This window comes from Triticum aestivum, chromosome 2A (assembly GCF_018294505.1).
Source record: "Triticum aestivum cultivar Chinese Spring chromosome 2A, IWGSC CS RefSeq v2.1, whole genome shotgun sequence".
Taxonomy (NCBI): Eukaryota; Viridiplantae; Streptophyta; class Magnoliopsida; order Poales; family Poaceae; genus Triticum; species Triticum aestivum.
Window position 1 is genome coordinate 88338251 of NC_057797.1, and position 10315 is coordinate 88348565.

General features: G+C 49.0%; 1 pseudogene; it reads right to left on the reverse strand.

Moving 5' to 3' along the window:
- Positions 1-5160: 5160 nt before the first annotated feature.
- Positions 5161-8816, reverse strand: LOC123184865 (indole-3-acetic acid-amido synthetase GH3.8-like; annotated as a pseudogene).
- Between the last annotated feature and the right edge of the window lie 1499 nt (positions 8817-10315).

Sequence of the window (10315 nt, forward strand, 5' to 3'; positions counted from 1 at the left end):
GTTCAGATCCACAAAGCTCGGCTTGTTGCTAAGGTTATGGACAAGTTCAAGGAATTGACTACGACGAGACTTACTCGCTGGTAGCGATGCTTAAGTCGGTGAGGATCGTACTAGCTATAGCTGCATATTTCGATTACGAGATATGGCAGATGGATGTCAAGATGGCTTTCCTTCACAGAAATTTAACCGAGGATGTGTATATGATACAACCTGAAGGTTTTGTCGATCCGACTAGCACTACTAAGGTGCAAGCTCAAGAGATCCATTTATGGGTTGAGGCAAGCATCTCGGAGCTGGAACATTTGTTTTGATGAGGTCGTCACTGGTTTCGGCTTCATCAAAAGCGAACAGGACTCTTGTTTATAAAAGAAGTTAAGTGGGAGCTCGATAGTGTTTTTATCTTGTATGTGGATGACATACTACTGATCAGAAATGATATTTCGATGCTGAACTCGGTCAAGGAGTCATTGAATGGCAAGTTTTCGATGAAGGACCTTGGTGAGGCAATGTACATTTTAGGCATTAAGATCTATAGAGATAGATCAAGGAGGTTGCTCGGCTTAAGCCAGAGCACGTACATAGATAAAGTGTTGAAGCGGTTCAACATGAGTGAGGCAAAGAAAGGGTTCTTGCCACTCTCACATGGTATAAGGCTAAGCGAGACTTAGAGTCCTTCGACATCTGATGAGCGAAGCAGGATGAGTAGGATTCCGTATGCCTCGGCAATCGGATCCATCATGTATGCCATGATATGTACATGGCCCGATGTTGCTTTTGCAATAAGCCTGACAAGTAGATACCAGGCCAACCCAGGTGAGAGTCACTGGGCAGTGGTAAAGACTATTTTGAAGCACCTGAAAAGGACTAAAGAGATGTTCCTAGTTTATGGAGGTGAGGAAGAGCTTGTCGTAAGAGGTTATGCCGATGCTAGTTTCCAACCCGACAGAGATGATTGTCGATCACAGTCCGGATTCGTGTACGTCATGAATGGAGGAGCAGTGAGCTGGATGAGTTCCAAGCAAGATACGGTGGCCGATTCTACTACAGAAGCCGAATACATTGTGGCTTGTGAAGCTGCAAAGGAAGGTGTTTGGATCCGGAACTTTCTGGATGATCTTGGTATTTTCCCAGCCTCGATAAAACCGTTGGACCTTTATTGTGATAATTCTGGTGCCATCGCACAAGCCAAGGAGCTGAGGAATCACCACAAGGTCAGACACATAGATTGGAAATATCACCTGATACGAAAGATCGTAAAGAGTGGTGATGTAGAGTTATGCAAAATTCACACGGATGCAAATGTTGCGGATCCGTTGACTAAGCCACTTCCACAACCCATTTCTTTAGGACTCCCATGAACCTCTCAAAGGGGAACATATTGTGTAGAAATACGGACCCCAGAATGACAATCTCGTCGACTAGATGAACTAGGACGTGTGTCATGATATTGAAGAAGGATGGTGGGAACACCAGCTCAAAACTGACAAGACATTGCGCCACATCACTCCTTAGCCTTGGTATGATTTCTGGATCGATCAGGAATGCACATAGCTTCACAATGGCTAATCGGACGTTTTTCGATAGAAGCCCCCTCAATGCAACCGGAAGTAGTTGCGTCATAATCACGTGGCAGTCATGAGACTTTAGGTTCTGAAACTTTTTCTCTGGCATATTTATTATTCCCTTTATATTCGACGAGAATCCAGTCGGGACCTTCATACTGAGCAGGCATTCAAAGAAAATTTCTTTCTCTTCTTTCGTAAGAGCGTAGCTGGCAGGACCTTCATACTGCTTCGGAGGCATGCCGTCTTTTTCATGCAAACGTTGCAGGTCCTCCCGTGCCTCAGGTGTATCTTTTGTCTTCCCATACACGCTCAAGAAGCCTAACAGGTTCACGCAAAGGTTCTTCGTCACGTGCATCACGTCGATTGAAGAGCGGACCTCTAGCTCTTTCCAGTAGGGTAGGTTGAAGAATATAGATTTCTTCTTCCACATGGGTGCGCGTCCCTCAGCGTCATTCGGAACAGCTAGTCCGTCAGGACCCTTTCCAAAGATTACGTGTAAATCATTGACCATAGCAAGTACGTGATCACCGGTACGCATGGCGGGCTTCTTCCGGTGATCTGCCTCGCCTTTGAAATGCTTGCCTTTCTTTCGACATTGATGGTTGGTCGGGAGAAATCGACGATGGCCCACGTACACATTCTTCCTGCATCTGTCCAGGTATATACTTTCGGTGTCATCCAAACAGTGCGTGCATGCATGGTATCCCTTGTTTGTCTGTCCTGAAAGGCTACTGAGAGCGGGCCAATCGTTTATGGTCACGAACAGCAACACCTTTAGGTTAAATTCCTCTTGTTTGTGCTCATCCCACGTACGTACGCCGTTTCCATTCCACAGCTGTAAAAGTTCTTCAACTAATGACCTTAGGTACACATCAATGTCGTTGCCGGGTTGCTTAGGGCATTGGATAAGAACTGGCATCATAATGAACTTCCGCTTCATGCACATCCAAGGAGGAAGGTTATACATACATAGAGTCATGGGCTAGGTGTTGCGATTGCTGCTCTGCTCCCCGAAAGGATTAATGCCATCCGCGCTTAAAGCAAACCATATGTTCCTTGGGTCCTTTGCAAACTCATCCCAGTACTTTCTCTCGATTTTTCTCCATTGCGACCCGTTAGCGGGTGCTCTCAACTTCCGGTATTTCTTATGGTCCTCACTGTGCCATCGCATCAATTTGGCATGCTCTCCGTTTCTGAACAGACGTTTCAACCATGGTATTATAGGAGCATACCGCATCACCTTCGCAGGAACCCTCTTCCTGGGGGGCTCGCCGTCAACATCACCAGGGTCATCTCGTCTGATCTTATACCGCAATGCACCGCATACCGGGCATGCGTTCAGATCCTTGTATGCACCATGGTAGAGGATGCAGTCATTAGGGCATGCATGTATCTTCTGCACCTCCAATCCTAGAGGGCATACGACCTTCTTTGCTGCGTATGTACTGTCGGGCAATTCATTATCCTTTGGAAGCTTCTTCTTCAATATTTTCAGTAGCTTCTCAAATCCTTTGTCAGGCACAGCATTCTCTGCCTTCCACTGCAGCAATTCCAGTATGGTACCGAGCTTTGTGTTGCCATCTTCGCAATTGGGGTACAACCCTTTTTTGTGATCCTCTAACATGCGATCGAACTTCAGCTTTTCCTTTTGACTTTCGCATTGCGTCCTTGCATCGACAATGACCCGGCGGAGATCATCATCATCGGGCACATCGTCTGGTTCCTCTTGATCTTCAGCAGCTTCACCCGTTGCAGCATCATTGGCCACATCGTCTGGTTCCTCTTGATCTTCACCAGCTCCCCCCGTTGCAGCATCACCGTATTCAGGGGGCACATAGTTGTTATCGTACTCTTCTTCTTCGCCGTCTTCCATCATAACCCCTATTTCTCCGTGCTTTGTCCAAACATTATAGTGTGGCATGAAATCCTTGTAAAGCAGGTGGGTGTGAAGGATTTTCCGGTCAGAGTAAGACTTCGTATTCCCATAATTAGGGCATGGACAACACATAAAACCATTCTGCTTGTTTGCCTCAGCCGCTTCGAGAAATTCATGCATGCCCTTAATGTACTCGGAGGTGTGCCTGTCACCGTACATCCATTGCCGGTTCATCTGCGTGCGTTATATATAATTAAGTGTGTCAAAAACCATTACAGAACATCATGAATAGATAATTAAGTGACCAAATTAATATAAGTTCATCATCACATTAAAACCAAAGTACATACATAGTTCTCATCTAATAACATATAGCTCTCCAGAGCATCTAATTAATTAAACCATACATTGAAACTATGTAAAACATTTCAATGCGAAAACAAACGCGATCATAATCGCAACCAAGGTAACAATTGATCCAACGGCATAATGATACCAAGCCTCGGTATGAACGGCATATTTTCTAATCTTTCTAATCTTCATGCGCATTGCATCCATCTTGATCTTGTGATCATCGATGACATCCGCAACATGCAACTCCAATATCATCTTCTCCTTCTCAATTTTTTTTATTTTTTCCTTCAAGAAATTGTTTTCTTCTTCAACTAAATTTAACCTCTGAACAATAGGGTCGGTTGGAATTTCCGGTTCACATACCTCCTAAATAAATAAAATCTATGTCACGTTGGTCGGCATAATTTTCATAAACAATAAATGAACCAATAATTATAAAGATAATACCACATCCGAATCATAGACAGGACGAGGGCCGACGGGGGCGGATACCAAAACCATCGCACTATATAAGATGCAATAATAAAAGTAAGAAAATGATACAAGTATCTATCTAAACATACAAGTAAGAATATTTTTCCTTTCAGATGAAGATAAGAATAAGAGGCTCACCACGGTGGTGCCGGTGATGAGATCGGCGCGGGTGATCGACGGCGGTGAAGACGGGGGCGGGGCGTGACGGACCGCTAAACCTAGACAAATATTGACGAAAATGGAGCTTGGAGGTCGAGCTTGGAGAGGAGAAAGCTTAAGTAGTGTGGCTCGGGCATTCCATCGAACACCTTGTGTGCATAGGAGGTGAGTTAGAGCACCACCAAGCCCTCTCCCCCTCAGCCAAAAAAACAAAGCAGTGTGCTCTGCTCTTGCGCGAGGGGGCATATATAGACACCACCATTGGCCCCGGTTGGTGGCATGAACCGGGACTAAAGGGGGGCCTTTGGTCCCGGTTCATGCCTCCAACCGGGGCCAATGGTGGTGGGCCAGGAGCCAGGACCATTGGTCCCGGTTCGTCCCACAAACCGGGACCAAAAGGTCCAGACGAGCCGAGACCAATGGCCCACGTGGCCCGGCCGGCCCCCTGGGCTCACGAACCGGGTCCAATGCACCCATTGGTCCCGGTTCTAGACTGAACCGGGACTAATGGGCTTACCCGGCCTGAACCTTTGCCCCCTTTTCTACTAGTGTTGTTGTGATTATATCGCTTGATGCTACATTATAAGTTAATAAAAAATGCTCTTTGTTGAAAAGCTCGAACTGCAGCCAAGGAAGGCGAGGAGACGAGGCACATGACACCTAGACCGCGTCACGAACAATGTGAGACACATAGACAGCTGAGTATGAGCAATTCTACGTACAAAGTTGAAATATCAAACAAAGCACGATTTATTAAAGAAGGGAGTGAAAACCACACATCCGATCAACAACAATCTAGGACCAAGGCCAGCTGAAGCACTTCATACCCAAGGAAATCAATCATCCCAAGCATTGGCGAGCATGACCCGACGAGTTGTCTCCTTCTAGTCGTTGCGCCGTGCTGGGGTCCAATGCGGTAAGCCAGGGCTGAAGTGGGCGGACACGACACACGAGTCGAGCAGCTCAATGACGGGCGGGAGAGCGACGCAGCGGGGCACCTTGTACTGGTTGATGGACGCGCCGCAAGAGATGGCGTAGTCCATGAGCTCCTCGAAGGTGCCGGGCCGGACGACCCGAATCTCGAGCGGCCCGACCGACCCATCCGCCACCCGGCTCTGCCTGTAGACCGCGTTCAGGGCCTCCTCCATCTCCAGGCAGCACCCGTCGAGGGTCTCCTTGCCCACAGCCTCGTCGCCGGTGGTCAGCAGCTCCCAGTAGATGACGTAGTGCCCCGGGATGCGCTTGGTGCACGCGTGGCTGGTGTACTCCGCCACGGACGCGCAGTGCGGCCGGAGCAGCTCCGAGGCCCGCTCCACGGCGCGCTGCAGCTCGACCTCGTCGATTTTGTCGGACTCGACGGAGAGCAGCACGTTCTTGCGGCGGACGAACGTGAACCGCGGAGCGGCGTTGTGGTAGCCCGCCACGCGGAGCACGTCGCCGACGCGGTACCGGTTGAGCCCGGCGTAGGTGGTGATCACCACCTCGTACTCCCGCCCAGCCTCCACGCGGGCGAGGTCTACCAGCCGGGCCGCGTCACCTTCTGGTGCCACGGCCTCGCCTGTGGTGGTGTCGTCCACGGGGAGGAACTCGAAGTAGGCCATGTTGGGCATGATGGTGTAAGAAACGTCGGTCGGGTTGCACAGCGGCTGAAGATTGATGCCGAAGTAGCACTCGGAGGACGCGTAGGAGATGGACACCAACGGCAGGCCGCCGGTGTAGTATTCCAAGGCCGGAAGGCCGTCGGTGTAGTATTCCAAGGCCGGACGATGGCCTCGAGGTACCTCGCGTTGGGCCAGATGCGCGGGATGATGCCGGCCCATTCGCCCGTGCGGCATTCGTCCCGGACGAGCTGGGCGAGCTCGGGGTCCGGGCGGCGGAGGATGCCGGCGACCGCCTCGCGCACCGACGCGTCGCTCACGCACGGGGCGAGCGTGCCGGCCTCGATGTCGGCGGCGAGCTGCTCCCAGTTGAGCTGGAGGAAGCGGATGGCGCGCAAGAGGCCGGAGGCGAAGGCGGCGCCGACGCGGAGGACGTCGTGGCGCTGGCACAGGCCGCACACCATCTGCGCGTACATGCTTTGTGACGTGTCGGCGCAGAGCACGGCCGCCCTCGGGCTCGTGTGGTCGCGCAAGGGGCCCTTGAACTGCTCGCTCTTGTAAATGCTTGTCATCATCGGCCACGCCGTGAGCCCGCCCGGTGTTTTGCTCTCCGACTTGACGAAGAGAAAGTAGAGCCCCTTTCCCTTGTCAAGCCCAGGGAAGTGCCTGCACATTCAGCACGTCCATCACTCTCTGCTTTTGCATGGAAATGAGGGCTACAGTATAGATCAGTGGACTTACAAGTTCATGAGTGCCTTAAGGAGGCTGAAGGGAAGCTGGCGTCGGCGGCCCTCCTCGGCGGTGCTGGGAATCAGCTTGCGCTCGCCGCCGGAGGTGCCGGAGCTGGTGAGGAAGTCGGAGACGGGGTGCGTCGACATGATGGGCGACCTGTCTCCGTTGGCGATGCGCTGGATGTACGGCTTCAGAGCGTCGTACGACACCACCGGCACCTTGTCCCGAAAGGTGGCACGGTCGGTGGGGCCGCCGCAGTCCCTGAGGTACTCCGTTGCGGCGTTCCGGGAGAGGATCTCGGCCAGGACTCGCTCTTGCACGGAGTCCACGTTGGAGGTCATCTCCTCGATGAGACGGAGGTTCTCGGCGTCCTTCGCTTCCGCCTCCGACGCCGTTGTAGACGAGGCTGGTCTCCGGCCGGCCGTCGCCGCCGGCGCCATTTGCTCACCCCGGAACACGTACTGGCAACGATAGCTCAGCGCTAGGAGCTACAAAACGTATATGTACTATGCTGTGATTGGTCCTTGAGCTTTCTCTTCTATTTATAAATGGGTCATCGGTCTCGAAATCAGGTGGCGATGAATTAGAGATCGTGATCAGTACAAACCACAAGAGTACACTATGCTGCTAACCTGACACGATTTACAAACCGACAACATATATGGCAAGCATGTGCGGGAGGCGACTTGAGGCACCGACACCATTTTTTTGTACCTTCAATTTTGAATCGGTTATATTTGTTAAACCCAAAGTTTCATATGTATATTCGTGTTTGTTATGACGAGAACTTTGAAATAAACCATTTTTGAATACGTCTTAACAGTTGTTTTAAAAGCTTACCAAGCTTTAACTGCTGGAAGTTGACGACAAATTCATCAAGGTTTAAAAAGTAAAACTTAAAACCATGCAGGAAACCAAACGAGTTTGTGGACCGCGAAGCAATCATGTTGTCGGCACGGCTGGGCATTTGCGTGCCTCCGCACCTGCATGCCCCAATGAATTACTGAAGCATGTGCAACTTGTGGATTTTTTTTTGAAGCACCAACCGTAAAACAATAGTTTCACGGTATATTTTCATTAAATAAAGGCAACTTGTGGATATCTGGCCCCAAATTTTGCTTATGTGGCACTAAGTTGTTCTCCATCGTTTCGGCTTTACATAATCCTTTGGCTGAGTACCCGTTGTCTTCTGCTCCGATCATCACCCTCACACCGGCTTTTTTTACTGGCCATCGGCCGGACCGTCCGTCCGGATATTTATGAAGGGTTTTGGGTGCCTGGCTGTAGATGATCTTCTGGGAGCCAGTTGGATGACTTATCTTTTGTCCAGACACCGACAGCCCACCTGGGCATTTGGAGCGAGGATGGGTCCGATTGTAGATGCTCTAAGAGATACTATTGTAAAATTTGCCTTCTTGGTAAAAATTGAACCAGGTACCACATCATTGTTGCATTAACGACGATTGACGTACAAAGAATTTTTAAGGTAGAAAGTGACAAACATGTGTGTGGCATTTACCGCCGCCCAATCGACTGGTCACTTGACACTTTGACAGTGAGCTCGATCGGCCGCCCAATCTACTGGTCACTCGACGTAAGGGGCATCTCTAGCTTAGAAATCTCGTGGAGTTGTCATGTGTCACGGCTCGATCTGCCGCCTAATCGACCGGCCACTCAACAGTGAGATCTTCTGGGCAAGCGCCAAGACGCGGACAGGGTCGCAAAGTGCTAAACCTACAGTGGCCGAGAGTAGTGACGATGAAGACAGCCGTGTTGGCCCAAACCCGACGCCGAGTACTTTCCGGCGACGGTGATACGACCGACTATGGACGATGACGAACAAACTTTGCCGACAATCTCGACGAAGTGCTTTACGTCGATACACACCGTAGTGCAAAGCTAGCTTGTACTAGCTAGTCTGCTCCTAATCAATCTTTCCGTAGGCAACACCAAAATCACACGTACGTGCACGGCGGCCAGCCGGCCGGAAACAAACGCACGCACACAAGTATTTGGATGATTGCCACAGGCCCGTCTCGAGCCTGGTGTATTGCTTTATTGATCTCACGGTGGTGTTACAAGTCCAGGGGTACGTACATATATATAGTACGAAAGCTAAGCTATCTAGAGTAATACTACTCCTAGACTAACTCTGACTCAAATACTAATTGGATACATGCTCGTACATGACCCAAACACCGCCAGCTGGGAGGGTATGTCGGGTTTACTTCCAACACGTTTAACACATGGGGTCCATGGCTCGGGCATGGCATGTGCGGTGGTGTTGTTGCCGCCAAAATTCTCTATTCCCAGCACCAGCACGTGTCTATGCACAGTAAGAAAGGGCATCCAATGAATCATATTGAGCTCATAGTCTGGCGAAACCAACTCTCACACGTACGAATTTTTATTTGAACCGGATGCAAAACATTTCAAATTAAGTGGTGAATATGGAGAATGTTTGTGCCCTTCGTAGCAGGCTCCTACTCCCTCTGTTCCTAAATATATGACGTTTTGTTAGTTTACAATTTTTCTCTTCTTTTCGCACTGTTCAACTTCTCTCCATATATGGAAACCCTTCCGGTTCTTCTGCCTCACATGCCTAGTATAGAAAAAACACGTTGTTTATTGCTCACTTGTTGGCATGTATTATCATACCGAAAGCTTTGCTAAACGTCAAAGAGGCCACATGGCAGCTGACTGTGAGTAGTCCTACGTACAAAATTAGAAATGCACAAACTTTCTTTGGGTAGAAATGCATGCTTCAGCCAATGCAATCAAAATACCGATCTGATGGAAGAGATTTAGCAACACATTTATACGTCAACACTACCACTCACGTGTGACGTAGAGCATCTCTAGCAGACCCCGCATAATGCCCCGACCCGCAAAATAACCGCCAAAATACGGGTTCGGGCGAAAAAAGCTGCTCGATCAGACCCTGTATCAGGCCGCGGCATGTAAATTTTTTTGTGGGGCATGGCAAAAGTTCACCCTCAACCTTTGGATTCACAGGTTGGGAGGCCGACCCGAGCTCGCCCCCTATCTACAATGAGATTTGGCGCGAGTGTGACGCCCTGATAATCATGCTACAGTAATCCCAAGCTAATGATGCCACGTCACCTCCATTTCTGTGATTAAACTCACGTTGATTCGAACCCGATTCAAATTCAAATTTAAAACATAGGCAAACAACAAAAGTTTCCAAACTTTAAAGCTAAAATGTTCGGAGTGAACTAAATAATGCAGCGGTAATTATGGTGGAGAAACCAAACTTTGATAAAGTGTTTAAAGGCTCTAAGATAATTAAAACAGTAGTTAAAACAGTTAAATACATGCCTATTGAATTTTATAAAATATTAAACTATTTTATTTTCGGTTGGGAATTAAGGTGGCAGTAGTATATTTATAAATACAAATTTAGGTGCTAGTGTTTTTATAAAACTATAATAAAAGGGACTTAAAATAAAACAGAAAAGAAAATATAAAAGAGAAAAACTAAACACACAAAAAAAAAAGGGAAAAGGACCCCCCTAGCTGGGCCTTGACCCAGCAGG